This window comes from Balearica regulorum, chromosome 7, assembly GCF_011004875.1.
Source record: "Balearica regulorum gibbericeps isolate bBalReg1 chromosome 7, bBalReg1.pri, whole genome shotgun sequence".
Taxonomy (NCBI): Eukaryota; Metazoa; Chordata; class Aves; order Gruiformes; family Gruidae; genus Balearica; species Balearica regulorum.
In genome coordinates, this window is record NC_046190.1 from 23,629,098 (window position 1) to 23,645,229 (window position 16,132).

At 38.5% G+C, this 16,132-nt stretch overlaps 1 protein-coding gene across 1 annotated transcript in view; it reads right to left on the bottom strand.

Annotated features, from left to right (window-relative positions):
* The window catches only part of NDST2 (N-deacetylase and N-sulfotransferase 2), a 136,653-nt gene that overhangs the window by 95,539 nt on the left and 24,982 nt on the right, over nucleotides 1-16,132 (bottom strand). Inside the window, 1 exon segment of the mRNA XM_075758595.1 lies at nucleotides 12,594-12,672. The gene's annotated coding sequence lies outside the window, so the exon portion shown is untranslated.

A 16,132-nucleotide genomic window follows, 5' to 3' on the forward strand; every position in this document is an offset into this window, starting at 1 on the left:
AACCTTGAGGGAAGCTCAGTCAATCAGATCCTCCATATCCACAGGTACTCACAGAGACGATACAAAGCCAAAAATTAACACAACAGCAAAACCCTCTAGCTAAATGCCAGAACAGTGGAGGGACTGGCGGAGCAGTCAGGAGTCACTGTTCACCAGGATGCTTTTCTGGTCCTCAATGCCCTCTTATTTCATATAAACTAGAACCCTTCAGCCCCAGAATAGATAGCAGAGAAGGAAAGAGGGCATTTATCAAGTTGACAGGGCAAAAGACTCAAGTCCAGCAGTCTCCATCCAGGCCAACAGCTACTCCACTGAGTACCATGGGCAAAAAGAGACGACGTCTCAGGCTTCTACACCTCTGAGGCTACAATTCAGGTTTGGGTTTTTGTTTTTTAAAGGATTTTTTACTTCTGGGATTAAACAACACATTAACTTATCATCATCATCTGAGGTATAAACACACGTTTTGATTTCAGGTCAGAAATCACTCACCATCACAGAAATAATTTATGTGTTGTTAGGTTAACAGCTTTGCAGATCCTGTCAATGTCAAAAGTTCATCTGCTGTGAGAAAGGAACATTCATTTTTGTTGGTTTCATGTTCCCAATTTCATCCTACCTAAGCAAAAGACAATTTCTAATAAACATGGCAAAAGAACTACAAATTTACACTTATGAGCATCATGGAATAAAACTCATATTTTACCTGGCTGAAATGCAGAAGTGAGAAAGAACAAGCAAAAAAAGACAGATGCTCAATTATAAAGATTCAGAGGACAAAACAGCAAAAACATTACACATGAATTTTTCAAAGCATACATTAAAACAGTTTCTGGGAATAAAAAAGTGTAAAAAACATGATTAGAAAGCACACAAAAATCTTTCAATAAGTCAGACCTCAAAAAATTCTGAGGACACCATTCTGGAAACCCAAAGCATCTTGATTTAAATTGGCAACCATGGCTGAGATATCTCTGAGCTATTCTCAATACAAGTCATTTCAAGGTAGGAATAAATATGGTCAGAAAGTACACAGATTGTAGAAGGGTTTAATAAAAATTTCTTCAAAAGGATTAGTATTAGTTAGTTATTCAGACCACCCCCACAAAGGCAAAGATCTTCTGAATCCCATGGGATTCAAATTTTAACATGTTTTAGCTTAAGTTCTTTTTTTTATTATTATTAGTGTTTTAAAAACTTTTCATAAAATAGGAACTCATATTCAACATCATCCATTAAACAATCTTTCCACTGCTTTAGAAACAAAAAGAATAAATGCAAAATCCTGTGCACCATAAGAGTTTCATGTTTCATAAGCGACAGACAGCAAATGACCACAAGAGTCCTAGCAATTTGTTTGGCTAATGCTATCTAAATCAACACACACAGAGTCACCTCAATCTGTTATCCAAAAACTCGCAATAGCACTAAACATTAATGATACAGGGAAAGGTGAAAGCTATCAACCAGTGAAGGAAGAGCTCTTAGAAGAGCATTTTGTATCTGCAGTAAAGGTTTTCAGTACTTCACATAAACGTTTTCATGCAAATAAATACATGTTCCTGTAAACTGAAAAAGTTTACAAGGGCACAATTTGCTGTTTTCATTGAGTATAAATCAGACAGCTGCCTCTAATTGCAACCAGAAGCAAAAGATGTATAAGAAATGCTTTCATCTTTGCAGATGTTTTTCCATGATTTAAGGGAAAATTCTGCTTCAAAAAATGAATATAACATTATCCAGATCTACATGGTCTATGGCTTTACTGGGTAAATTTACATATGAATAGTTGGTTTCTTTTTTTTTTTTCCTCCCCAATTTCCTCTTAGATTTTTACCTATTTCATATAAGATTAAAACAGCTACAAATATTCTGTAAGCCAAATTAAGCACACCGTGACACCTCTGCAAATAAAGCTATCTTTTAACAAGCAGTGGGGGGGGGAGGGGGTCAATGCAAATGAATTGGCACTAACTGCTATCACTAACAGCACAAAAAAGAAAAACACTACTCCTTCATTCTAAGGGGGATCAGAAAAGGGTGCAAATTGTACAAAGTGAGTTTTACAGGTGAACAAATTAGATACAAGTTTCATATGACAGAGGCATGTCTAAATGTCTATTTCTGTCTACATTTCACAATGCAACTCAACTACAACTGATGCCCAACATATGCTTGGGAGACAGGACACTACTTAAGGCACAGCACTAAGCTATGCTTTAAAGGTTCATCAGTGTAAATAATGCAATAAACAATGGGTTTCGGAATTTTTTGGGGGCGTAGAGGGAAATGGAAAGAACACATCCTAACCATTCTTCTTATTTTCCCACTAAGTCAGCATCTCAACAGCTTAACTATCTATACATGAACCGATCTCTTAAGAAGAAACTGATTTCATTTACTTTTGTATCATTCTGCAAGTAAGAGGACAGTATTTAGAACAGATGGCACAATTTACTTCAGCCTTTCTGCTACAACTAACTGCTCTCATGATTTCTAAATCACTTTCCAGTTTTACAGACAATGATTCCAGCTGGTACAAAATAGAGAAACTTCCCCTTCAGTGGGGTGAAGGGAAAACCAGACTCAAAACACTTTTCAACATGCCAGCTGACCAAAACATTGCATGTAAATGCAAAGAAGAACCGTAAATTACATATTTTCATACACCCCCACTCCCAAGACACCAAAATAATGGAAGAACCAGCTGAGGTACCAATGCAGATGTGACCGAAGAGGCCTCAGGCACTGACAAATAAGTAACTTCTGCAACTTTCAAGGCAACACAAGTTCCCAGCTGCCGGCTTCTCTTCCCCAGTGTAATAAGATGTAACACAAATTCAGTTTACAGTATGATGCCATATTTTGGCTGGGAGGCATAAAAGACCTGAATTTAACAACGTGCTAAATTGCAGTGTAGCACCTGTGTCTTACTACCAGCCTGCTTGATTTCCCCAGGGCCAGAGACATGCCTGCCACCTGGAGATGGGCAGTGCAGGCTGACTTACACTTCCTAGGCAGAACTACCTGCCCGCAAAGTCCCAAACCTGAGCGCAGATCCTAGGTAGTGTGATAGTGGTGGGGAGGAAAAGCACACTTTGAATGCTATCAGATGCTTCAGAGAAAAGAGTTAGTCTCTGAAAGAAAATATTTAACATCATTTACAAGCATCTCTCACATTATCTCCTCCCACTTGTCTGTGCTGATCTAAGAAAGGTGGGCATACATTATAATTCTGGCAACTGCTTCAAGGGACCACATCACAGAGAGAAGCATCAACACCTACTGCAAAAGGACACATTAGGGAGGCTTGTCTCTCCTATAAAATGCTTTAAAACAACCCTCTCTGCTGCTGCATGGACTCTCATCAAACACCTGCATTCTCTCAAGGTATCTCACTGACAAACACAGGTAATATGACGTGTCATGAAAGGCGATAAAGCCCTGCTTCCCAGAAAATAAAATCAGAGAGCTGATTTTACCAGAGAAAAAAAAAAAGGTTAAAGCTCTCACTAATGGCTTTGTAAGTGTCTGATTTCTAATGCTAAAAGCTTCCTGCACTTAGGTTATGAATTTAGAAGGGAGAAATTATGAAACAAAAGTATGTTACATGTTGTCTCACAGGCATGTTAACTTCTGCTTCTTCTGAAGTTGATTTATACATTGCAGTTTTCTGCATTTCAAAATTTCATCATCTTTTGGAGCAAGAAAGGACACGTTACTGAAAGCATCTCCTATTTTCTAGGCTGACCTTGTGTTCACTGCTTCCCCACACAAACAAATGCCAAAATACCAAACCAATCCTTCTGTCCCACTGCCTTTTCTCTCTGACCTCCAAGTAAGTACTCCTAAATATTCTGTGACTGCTTGGAAAAATCTACTGTATTCCCACCCCCTCAAACCATTCCTCTGTAAAATAGTTAATCTTGAAAATACAATGCTGTCACCTTCCTTTTGCAGGTTTCTGCCATTGCTGTCACTATGGAAACAATCAGAACATCAAATATGTCAGTAAGCGTGATTTATAAAATACAAAAGCACCAAAGGTAGAGAGACTACATAAAAAACAATCAAGACAAAATTAGCTTGTTAGCATGGAAACATTGGCTTTAAAGGATTTTCAGGTTCATATGAATTCCTAGGGCAATGCTGCAGTGAGCTCTGGCCAAGGAGAGGGCTGCCAGTGCAGCATCACGCATGAAGTCACACAGCCAAAGGCTGCAACTATCCGCCAGGACAAAGTGTCATAATCACCCCTTTTCCATCCATTTAAAACACAAAAATCAGACAGGAAAGAAAAGTCAGTATATCCCCAAAACATTAGACCAACATAAGAAATATTCTAAGACATACAGATATTTGTTTCTTTGAGATTTAGAAATAAATTAAGGAAGGCCCATGCAGCTTGCATTGCCTTTATCTCAAAAGTGCATTCAGCACTCACCCTCATTCACATTTGCATCAGAAGCAAAGCCAAAGCCAATTATTCCTAGCTTCCCAACCAAAGAAAGATTTAAAACAATTCTTAGAGAAACATCAGCTATAGAGGTTGGTTGGACAGGTATTCTGTTGTGTTGTGGCTTCAGCAATGCAAAAGCAGAGTGCTTATTACTGCTGCAAGATGGGGTTCATCCAAGCCCTGTATGTGCATAAGAAGCAGTTTTCCCCTGCTCCCAAAGCTCACCACATACTTCACTATGACATGTTGACTCAATTATAGCACATGGGAGCCTCCAGGGAACAAACACAGCTTTTTGAGACAACTCCCTCTCCACCACACAAACATTCTATCTGTGCTTAGAAGCTCGTTTCAAGGAATGTTTTGCCTTTCATCATCCCATTATTCTCTCTTTCTCTCCCCTCACGTTACCGTGATGCACATATCCCCTTTGTGCTGCTGCTTTTCCTCACCTGTACTGGCTTAGAAAGTAAGCCACTATTCTTCCTCAAATTCAGCTACTGAAATTACAATACAGACAGCAAAAGCAAGAGGGACCTCTTCTTGTGCCTAGAACATTTCAGCTTAAGAAAAAAGGGCAAGAAAACAGCTCAAACACAAATTAGAGCCACAGAGCACTAGGAGAAGAGAGGAACAGACATGCAGCTGTGAAGCACTTTTAAAGCATCATGGAGCCAAAAGAATAAATATGCACTTTTCTTAAGAATTACATGGCAAATGGTAAGCTCCAGGTGCAATTTTCAGTAGGGCAGACAGTTTGCCAACTAGTCAGTGCTGGACAGGTGACCCTGAAGACTGCTTGCTGCCTTTAGGACTTGGCTGAAAGACTTCAGCACATACACTGCCTTCAATGCTACGTGCACATAAAGCAAATTCCTTTACATTCAGATTCTTCCAAGTGGCTCAGTAAAAGAAATTACAGTATTCTGCATTCAAAAACATTTTTTTGACTGGATATCTCAATGACAGTTGGAAATTTACCAGATTATTCACTTTTTACTACAGGACCAGCCACTTCAGCAGCAGTCCAGGTAATCTAAGATGGATATACTCCCTTTCTCACTTGAAACATTCACTTTTGATTCCTGATTTCCAAAATATGATATTCCATGCTTTGTCTGAGATTCCCTTTATTAGACTGCAGGAATCAGTGGGGATGAATCCAGACAGGAGCTGCAAGGAGAGAATGACAGAAGGATTTGAAATCCTGCACTGTCAACAGGGTAAGAAAGAACAAAAGACGTTATAAATTACAGAGCTGAGAGGAAAGATAGAACAGAGGAAGAGGTAAGCTGAATTAATAAGTCTTCTGTGGCAGCTTCCCTTCCACAAAAAACATCTTCCAGAAACAGAGAGTGAATTTTGATGCACTGTTTCCCTTATTAACGATGACAATAGTTCACAGTATCAGGAAACTGTACGATAATACAAAGGACAATTCAGAGCTGGAGTTTATCTTGCTCAAATATTGGACAATTTGAAATAAGTCATTCCACCCCTTTTGAAAAGTTCCAAGAAATCCTAAATTAAAATATGCATGGAAATAATCAAGTCTTTAGAAATTGACTTACACCTTGTATCATGTGAGTTTATATCCTCTTCTATCTGGCTCTTTTTTTCCCCTCTTTTCCATCAGTCATGCATGCCCAGTCCCACTGATTCCCACTTATACCTCAGAATTAATAATAAGTGTGGCCATGAGTTCCATGGACAAATTTGGGCATAATAAAAAGTACCTCCTGTTAGCAGTTTAGGTTTGCTTCTGCTCAGCTCCTCTGAATAACTCCTTGTTCTTGCATAGATAGAGAAATGTAAAAAAGGACGTTTTCAATTAGCTGTGTTAAAGTATTCACTACTTCCAAAATATATTACTTCAGATATGACGTCTTCAAAAAAGTTCCAAATTTTTAAACTTAGAATCATATTTATATGTTACTATGCTACTTCTCATTTGCATATGTACCTCTCTACCCTCTTTATCTTGTATCCTTTCCAGCCCTTTGAAGGGACTATGAAACACTGCACTTTGAAGTCCAAGTGACAATATGGTATCTACACAGTATTTTCAGTATTATCATCTACTGTGCATTTCAAGACCCTATAGTAAAATTCTGAGACCGCAATTCGGCTACTCTAATCATGTTGATGCTAGTTACCATGTGACCTCTAGTAAAGACTGCTCTTAGCACTCTGAACAACCTCCAAAGTCAGTGCCACAACACCAAACTGAGAAAATCTAAGTGATAAACATTATGAACTTTTGCATTTACTGTATGACTTCTGCCAGATCAATTATGCTACTGAGATCAACAGCAGAGATCATTAGCAAAACTCCTTGACATACATGGAGGGAGTTTTACTCTTTGGGCATTTGGAAAGGAAGGTAAAGGAATAGCAAACCCAAGTTAACTTGTTTCTGAATAAGAAGTTCACACCAGAATTTAAGGTACTTGAGTTTACTACATACTGACTTCCTATCTTTAAAAAATTAATTTCACCTTTTCTCAATGCATTCATGCAAACAAGTCCCCAGCAGTCAATCTGGCAAAACTCTCCCATCCTCCAACGTGCCTTCAGAAAACAAAGTGCAAGGTAGAAGAACTGTTTCAAGTGAAAACATTTTCTTGTGATGGTGGATTTATCAAAAATGAAAATTGATTTTACCAGACACTGAAATTAGTACTTTGTTTCAGTAGAGAAAAGGACCCTGAAAGGGTCATTATGTCACTATAAATATCATCCCTTATAGCCCTGAGATTGATTACTTTCAACCCCATTACTTGCATATAACTTCCAATGATCCATTTAGCTGGAAAAAACCCCAGAATACAAAACTTCTCCAATTTATGGAAGGAAGACCTGGGCAACTGGGGACAAGGTTAATTTTATCAACTACCTTGGCAGAAATACTCAGTGGAGGAAAGAAGTAGTCACTGAAGCCTGATGCATCATGTACATAAGTAGTCAGAAATAGTTTTCTTAGGGTGACTAGAAGTATAGCCACAGTTAATCATCTAACACAATATTTGCACATTTAACCAAACATATTTGAAATCCCTCAAGCTGGCCAACAGGCATTAAAGACTGAAGAAACCAAGCATATTTGGATCTTTGTAAAATAAGAGATTGATATCAGAGAACTGAGAAGGTTCATGAGCAGTTATCAACATGGCAAACCAGTACTAGTATGTAAAAAAAAGGAGTTTCATTATCTGTGATTCCACTAAAGATAACAGAAAATTTTTATGGGTCTTGCTTATAAAAAGGGCATACAAAGGAAGCAAATATAGAACTGAAGAGAAAAAGGTAATCCTGTTTAAGGGGAAAATGTACCTGGAGTCTGAAACACATACACATTTACTCTTCTCAGGCTGTTCTTGCTTACAATATCCAAAAAATAAAATTGTCTGTTACCTCTTCCCTCTTTGCTTATCTGATTAGTGAACTAAATACCATTTTCTTACTCTGGGTTCTTGGAGTTTCATTTTAATATATTAATGACAACAGAAAAGCTGCAACATTAAGTAGCAAACACTTGCCATTTTCTTTGCCTTTCATATATTTTCAAACAGCACTCTGAACTAGAAGATATTTTTCATATACGTACTCAAAGTTCACAGGTACAAACCACAGACAGAAAGGAGGGAACAAAGCACCAGATGCAGTATAATTGAGCCACAGATGTGGGCTAGTCAGTACCAGCTATACCTGCAGCAGACTGAGCTTGCTCCAGATATTCTGATACTCTAAAACAGAGAACTGACAAGGCAAATAAGCTTCAGAAGATTTATTTTTTTGGAAAATGACAGTGATTCTCAGTCACATAACAGTCATCTTCAAAGAAAATAAAGGAAATCCAAAGCATCCTACTAATTCTGCACTGTTTGGGAGCCAGCACTTAACACTGCCTATGTCCAAATGCAGCTCTATCGCAGCCCAGCAGGCTCTCCAGAGAAATCACAAACTACCAGAACAGTCAAAGTCAACCTGCAAACCCAGGCTCCCACCCTACACAGTATACATGAATATATATACATTCAAATATCCCTTTGCATTAACATAAGGGAAAAAGACAACCTGTTTGGTAAAAATGAACAAGTAGCAAAAAAAGACAGGATAAAATGTAATTTGCTACTCAGTAAATATATTAATTCTATGAATGAATTGCAGTGATGACATTTGCGTCCCTTTTCTTTGGCATAAACAAAGTAGTTACCCTACTGAGAGAACAGAACCTCTAAATCCAAATTAACCTAGCTATCTGTGTAGAGAAAGAATTAAGTGACAATCATGTGACATATTTATCACATTTTCAATGCAGTTCTGGAAGTTAGAGATGTTCAGCAATAAGCACACTGTAAGAATTTAGACAGAACAAAATGAAACACCCAAAAGCATGACCGTTGAGGAGCTATCCCCACGAAGGACTGAGGAAGAATGGCACTTCTCAGCAATTTTTCAGACCCATCATACATTCATTCAAAGCTTCTACTTTGTGGAATCTCTCCTGCTCTTCATAGCACATGGGAAATTTCATCTCTGCCAGACAATTCAAGGGAAACGGAACTGCAAATTACATTAACTTGAACTCTGAGACAGCAACTCGGCTACTGTGAGTCACTGACAGCTGGGAACAATCCTGCCAGCTTGGGAGAGACATCAAATTCAATGCACTATCCACCCCCGTATACTCTAGTCCACAAAAGCCAGCACATCTGAAAAGAATCACAAGGATGCTACCGCTTACTGGAGAGGGAGATGTCAGTCTGCTAGGAAAAAAATCCCTCAGCAGGAAGGGCCTGCTTTAGGCAGCTGTTGCTAACACAGCCCCATGTGCCCAGAGCTCCTCAGCAGAAGAGCACTTCATCTTCAAACCTGTTGTTTCTAACACAGAGGTCTGAAACTTTGCCCTGCACCTGAATTTCTGGTTTGGGTGAGGATCTGAAAAGGGAGCTTAGAAGGTTTTCCTGCAGTAAACTTATGTACTTACAATCACCTCCAAACCATAAGTTCTCTGTGCATAGAAAATGAAGAGTAGCATGTACTATGTTAATGTAAGGACTCTACAGATTCCACATCTATTGAAGAAGGTGTTCAAGCCTTCCTCCATCACCAATTGGAGCACAAAGAAACGGAGACCACAGAACATCAGGGATGAGTAATCAGTTTCTTTCAATACCTAAAATTATATGGCTAAATCCAACAATATTCCAAATGAAGAAATATTTTGTATCTCTGGTCTCATCAGTCTGTCTGATTAAAAAACATCTGACTTACGCATTATATACTGCTTTTGGAAGCTACATGAAGTTACTAAATGTCTACAGCTCAGCCAATTACAGGGATATGACAGAAGGCATAGAGTAGCTCATTTAAAAGGGTGAGAGAAATTACAAGAAGAAAGCAGCAATTTGATACAGAGCCCTAAAACTCCATGTTTTATAGAAGTATCACATTTGGAAATAAAGTTAAGGGAATTTGTTTGAGGTACTTTGTTGGTTTTGGGTTTCTTTGGGGTTGGGATTTTTTTTTTTTTTTCTTATTAAGGAATCCATGCCTTCCAGAGGACAACCACAAAATCACCAGTATCCTTAGTAACTGCCCTAACATTTTTCTACATATAAGCTTTGCTTGCGTTTAGGGCCTTGTCTACAACATGAAGTTTTAGAGAAAAAAACCAAAATGCTACTTCCAACTCAGTTATACTACTGAGTCTCACATGATTTAGCTGCTAATGGTAAAAAGACCAAAGATACTTAGCCTCAAGAGCACCATGGTAATTGCTGAACTAAACCTTATTGGAAATTATTATTCTCTACAACCCCCCAGGTACAGAGAATTATTCTTTATGATTATGTAATAAAATTATAACCTCATAACTGTAACTTCTTCCAGGCCAGATCCTCACATCTACCTGCCACATCTTGCTATTAAGCTTGCTACTTGCTTGCTTGCAATTCCTTCTGCATATTGTATTCCTCATGATGACTGCTCCTCACCACTTCCTGACAGAAGAAACATGCCAAACACAACTGGAAACTCCAATTCATACTACTGTGCCAAATGTCAGTCAGGGACACACTTCTGACACACAGAACTAGTTACAAGCTGTATGCAGTAGACTACTTATTTTAGTGTCCTGTTAAGAGATTGTAAGCATCCTTAGTCAGAAAGGTTCATCCTCATAGATGTCATAGAGGAAGAGAACCACAGAACAAAATCGTGCTCTACCAGGTATATTTATCTACACAAAACCAGGAAAAGAATCTTGCCTTGCCTTTCATGATTTCAAAGATATACCTGGAAGTTTAGTAGACATCTTTGAAATGACCAAAGTCCAAAAATCAACCAAACAAAACCCAAAACAAATAAAAAGAAAATAAAAAAGCATAACACCTTTTGGACACTAAACTCCATGAAATATTCCTATAAGGTCAGAAACACGATTGTGATACAATAGTGGCACATTAATAAGGACTTGTGACATCAATAGACAAATCTTCTGAGAAAGATGAAGAGGCTCCAGATCAGACCAATAGCAAAGAGTATCGTGAGAACATTCTGATTTTTAAAACAATTGGATTTTAAAAAAAAAAATCCAAATTGCAATTACAGAATGGGAGCTCTTCCAACCTCTTTCCTTTTAACAAATACCCATATCTCCCTTAAGAAATGTTTAACAGCTTCTTACAAGACAAGGCAATACTTAAATTATGATTATAGGTAATTAATATTTTATTAAATATATACATAATAATCACATTTATCTTAATATGATAGTGATATCTCTATTAAAAACTTTACTACAGGAAAAATTAAGCAAACAACAGTAACTGACAAAATTTATGTCTAGGTATCTCAGTATGTTCAAGTTTTATCAAGTATAAAAGTCTAGCTTTCTAATGAAATATAAAATATTTGCTTTTAATCTTAAACATTCCAAGATATTTCTCTTCATAAAGTCAAGATATTTACTTTATATACTTTCTTGTATATAAAAAGCCTTTTTAGGCTACTAGTTGGAAGTTTCTATAATATTTTACCCATGAATCTCTTTGGTTCCTAATATATTAAGCTAATGACCTCTAATGCAGAGTGGTTTTACAAGTAGAAGTAGATAACACCAGCATTTTTAAATACAGAACATGTATAAGGAAAATTGTCTGCAGAAGACCAACACACACATAACATCTGTCAGCATAAAGTTTTATGGATGCTCCCAAAGAACAATCTTCAAACCTTACGCATGACATCCCCATTTCTGGTGGTTAATGCAGTCTCATCGAAAACAGATCAATATAGACTTTACAGTATCACACATTTACTTTCATCTACCCTTCCTTAAAGTACTAATACTCTCCTATAAACAAAGTTTTGTTTGCATGCAGATAAAACACAAACATTATTTCTCAACCATAAAGCACTTAGATGTTTTAAAGTTTCCTTCTGTGCTAATCCTCTGTTGTTTTACTCTATTCACTGCCAATTGGAAACACTTGTAAAACGACCCCCCCACCTCTGCATGCCTGGCACACTCAGCATTTCACTGACTGAAAGGAAAGACTTTGAGAAATTCCTGCTGAAGTACTCACAGCAGAGCAATACCATTAAACTTATCCCCCATCTCATGAGTAGCTTTCTTGATTTGATAAAAGCCTGCTGCTTTCCCCCCCACACCGCCAGTTAACACTCAGATACCTCAGGTACTTTCAGAAAACAGCTGATGTGGTAGACATTAGATTTGATGAAGAATTCACCCAATATGTAGGAAATGGGCAGTCATGCACTCCTCTCAGCCATCCCTTCCCATGGTGGTCATTGGGTAAGAGTCATATTTTTATTTCTGTTTATTTTCAGAGTAGCAGAGATTTCTTTAGCTCAAAATTCAGATCTGTTCAAGATACGAAACACGCCTACCTTTTAGCTTCTCTGGTCTGCAGTGTTGCAGAATGCCACACAATTTACACTAGCCTAAAATCTAACAGTGCTTTGACACGATTTTATGAGCTGGTAGATTAGATTTTCTCCATTGCAAATCTAGACACAGTTTATGGCGACAGGTTTGGTGAGTCTACATATATCAGTTCCTCTGAACGTAAATCTACATCAAAGAGGATGGAAGTTAAGTACTCACCTTTTCAGCGGCACCTTTGTTCAGAAGCCAGCACACAAAGCAAAGCCAACAATGCCTGGCTCACAAGCACACCCTCCAGCTGCGGAAAAAAAACCCCCAAACAAACAGTAAAATAGGTCTTAGATAGGATTAGAGATTCACAGGAAAGAAAGATCACTTTATTTTATACAAGTATGAAGATCATTGCACATAGGCTGAGCAAACAATCACTTTGTTCTAAACACAAATTATTCAACTAGACAATGCACATACTATTGTGCCTCCTTAAAAACAAGGCAAGTGAAAGTGAAAAAGATATTTCTTAATCACTGAAACTGATCCCCAATTATATAAAAGGTAAAGTAGGAAGGGGAAGAATATGCTAAGAATCTCCGGGCTTGTTTTAAGAGCTGACAGTCCATCAGTCAGCTGCACCTTCCACGATCCTAAGCATCACGGCACTGAGAACTTGGGTCTAAATTTCACGTGAAGACCCTTCTTCATACTGAAAAAGTTAAAATACACCCTCAGATGAAGTCCTCGATACCGGAGCTCAGACAGCGGCTTAAATCCTTGTACAGACTGCACATAGAGACCATATGCAGAAATGCAAGGTAGCATCATAAAATTATTTTAGTGCTGTTTGAAAATTAAGGTTTAGGGGGTTTTGTTTTACAAAGGAAAACTCCAAAACTGGTACACTTCCCAAATTCTTTAAATAATCTCCTCAAATTAATCCCAGGGCCGCCTTCCAGCCAACAGGAATCAGCCAGCAAATGCCAAGCATAGCCATGTCATTCCTCTCACGAGAGAGCGACACGGGCAGCAGTTCCATGCAACTTCTGCTCGTCTTCCTTCACCACACCAGAGCCTAGCAGGCATCTATCCAGAAAAGAAGCCGCCGACAGTAGCGGTGAACCTGAACACCTTTTACTATTTACCCTATCACACAAGCCAAATGGAGCAGCTTACGGCTGCTCTCCATCCTCTCAGATGCAGTCAAACTGACTTTCTGGCTGCCATTTAAGATGCACTTTGTTTCACTAAGGAAAAATTCTCTGCTGCCTTCCTCTGTGCTAAAAAGGTTTTGTTCCTGTTCTTACCATCCCATCAATTTTAGGTTGGCCACATGTAACACAAATAGTAACTCACAATCTGGGAGCTCACTCACCATCATACACCTAGATGCAAACAGGAACAAAACAGTGCAACTAGACCTCTGTACCTGGTACTAGTTTGCTCCCATTTATTTGCAGCTACAGCTTTTAGGCAGAATGGAGCAAGACAATGTTCTTCAAAGTCATTCCCAAAGCTCATTCACCTTCTTTCTCCCTTTATATCTTTTTACGTCGTTTGCCCAACTGTTCCTTTTTTAAACATTTTTCTAAAGAAAGACAGCATCTAAGATTGGTATGCAATAATGTAGATTTGAACCAGCAGGAAGCATTAGGGAGGCAAATTAAAGAGTTAAGAGAGGTTGCCAACTTGCCTTAATACCTCAAAAGCAAACATAAATTAAATGGGTAAAAGAGACTTACTAATTTATTCAATCTATTTTCATCAGAAAGCTGACTCTTTGATGTTAGACTATTTCCTGAATCTTTCTACCACTCTTATATATTTGTTCTTACATATTTGTTCTTCCAACCTTTCCATGGGGCAGACTATTCCATACTTCAATATATTTTATACTCTCATTCCCTTGTTTCTAGTCATGCCCCTTCTCACCTTACTAAATTAATTAGTTTCTATCTTTCAAGTATGTGCCTCTCAAATATTTGTAGACTCCTATCACATCTCTCAGCTACACTTCTAGTTATCACATAACCAAGGTAGGCATATTTGCCTGTTGGTCCCTTGGTCTGTACTTATTCATCCCTCAACTCTTTTCACTTTGTTTACATCTGTCTAGAAACAGTATGTTTGGACCTGGACACTTGGCACATTAACTCTCACAGTTGTTCAAGAAGAAACTTCTCTTTAATTTGTACAACCTGTCATGGTTTAATCCAGGAAGCAGCTGAAACAACCACACAGCTGTGTGCTGACCAGACCCCCACCCCACCCCACCCCAGTGGGATGGGGAGAGAATTGAAAAGAGAAAGGTAAAACTCATGGGTTAAGACAGTTTAATAGGACAGAAAAGGAAAATACGTAGTAATAATAATAGTAGTAGTAGTAGTAGAAGAATATACAAAACAAGTAGTGCACAGCACAATTGCTCACCACCCAGAGCCGATACTCAGCTAGTTCCTGAGCTGCGCTGCCTCCCGGCAAACCCTCCAGTTACATAGTGAGCATGATGTCATATGGTATGAAATATCCCTTTGGCCAGTTGGGGTCAGCTGTCCTGGCTGTGTCCCCTTCCAGCTTCTTGTGCATCCTCAGCTTTCCCGTTGGCAGGGCAGTACAGTATAAGAAGCTGAAAAGTCCTTGACTGCTTAGCAACAACTAAAATAGCAGTGTGGTATCAACATTATTCTCATCCTAAATCACAGCACTATACCAGCTGCTAGTAAGAAAATTAACTCTATCCCAGCCAAAACCAGGACAAACCAAAACCCATATTAATTTCTTTTTTGCTGCCATGACACATCTGCAAATTGATTTATCTGCTGTGCATCTACCCACCCCAAAGGCTTCTGGTGCTTGGAAAACCACTAGTGCTTTTCCACTTTCACTATTCCCCTGGTTCACACACAAACACATTTCAGGTTAAGCTTTTTTTGACTGCATTCTCTCCAGTGCCTCCCCACAAATGGGAAATAACCTAATTTTGATAAGCTCTCATTCTTTCTAGTATCTCTAGTTCTTCTGTGCTAGTGTCTTTATCTACATCTGATTCACCTCCCACATTCAGCATCTTAGAAGCTTAAAAAACAAACAAACAAGCCTGTAATAAAGGTGTTAAAAACATACATTTCTCAGTAAGATACAATGAGACAAGGCCTCCACAGGGCTAAACATGATGTTGTTCAGCACTACTGTGCTTACATTTCTGTGACTTTCTGTTGAAAATTTCCTACTCTCAGCCTAAATTACCTAATGCAAAAGGAAAAGACCAAACCAGACAACCTGAAATACCTTAAGCCAGGTAAGATACACAGATAAAGCCAATAAGCACTGCCAGAAGCTGGCAGGAATCTCCCTTTTTTCTGTTCCCTTTCCCACACATTAACCAGCCACACATTGCTTTTGTTGTGCCGCCGCTGCCCTGTGTTGGCATACAGTGTGATGAGCCAGGTATTTTTCTATTTTAAATTTAGTGCTTTGTGCATCTGCACAGATACTTGTAATGGCACTATGCACCAGATTATGCAGGGACAGGGGAAGAGTGGGACTGTGTAAGAACTTACACCACTGAAAAACGTCCACAGGATATTGGCCCTGTATTCCCATTCATAAGCACCACCTCAGCATAGGAAAGTAAACCTGAAATCCTGTAAACTGGGAAATCTGCAAAAACCCAAAGACTTCAAGAACAGAGGGAAGGAGAATCATTCTGAGCATGTGAACACTGAAGATTTCTGCATAGTTGAGGGGACAAGATGAATTGAACA